The following is a 724-nucleotide window of genomic DNA, read 5'->3' as shown; positions in this document are numbered from 1 at the left end:
TGTTTCATCCATAAATATATTGGCATATATCTCTAAAAGAGAAGTACTCTTTAACCATAACCATAACCCACCTAAAAACAACAAATTCGGGGCACCTGGGTGGCTCAGTCGGTTCAGCATACAACTTCAGCTCAGGTCACGGTCTCGTGGTTCATGAGTTCTGAGTTCGAGCCCTGTGTTGGGCTCTGTGCTGACATCTCGGAGCCTGGAGCCTGCTCTGGATTCTTTGTCTCCCTCTCTCTCTGCTCCTTCCCCGCTCACACTCTATCTCTCTCTCAAAAGTAAATAAACATTAAAAAAACAACAACAAATTCAATAATCTGGAGCTTACATTGCTTCTTGGCCTTTTGGCTAAGATCAAGTGTAGTATCTGTTCTTATCAGTTTAATAATCTGGAGCTTACATTCTAATAGGAGACACAAACAAGGAACAAACAAGCAAAAAACCAAATGATATTAATCAGTGATGATAAAAATAAGGTCCATTTGGTGGTCAGAGCAACCCTCTGTTAAGGAGGCAACATTTACTGAGGAACATGTATAACATGAGGGAGCAAGGCATGTGACTGTCTGGAGGAAGTGTTCCTGAGAGGCTCCAGCTAGTGCAAAGGCCTGAGGCAGAGCTCAGTGTTCAAAGAATAGTAAGAAGGCCTATGAGTCTGGTAGGGCTAAGTGGAAAGAAGAAAAGAAGGATATAAATTTGGAGTGGCCACTGGGGCCATGAT

The 724-nt window shown here is 42.8% G+C and overlaps 1 pseudogene; it reads left to right on the top strand.

Annotated features, from left to right (window-relative positions):
- Window positions 1-331: 331 nt before the first annotated feature.
- On the top strand, window positions 332-507 carry LOC125169332 (uncharacterized; annotated as a pseudogene).
- The last annotated feature ends 217 nt before the right edge of the window (window positions 508-724 follow it).

Source organism: Prionailurus viverrinus, chromosome B3 (assembly GCF_022837055.1).
Source record: "Prionailurus viverrinus isolate Anna chromosome B3, UM_Priviv_1.0, whole genome shotgun sequence".
Taxonomy (NCBI): Eukaryota; Metazoa; Chordata; class Mammalia; order Carnivora; family Felidae; genus Prionailurus; species Prionailurus viverrinus.
This window is presented reverse-complemented; position numbering and strand designations above follow the sequence as displayed.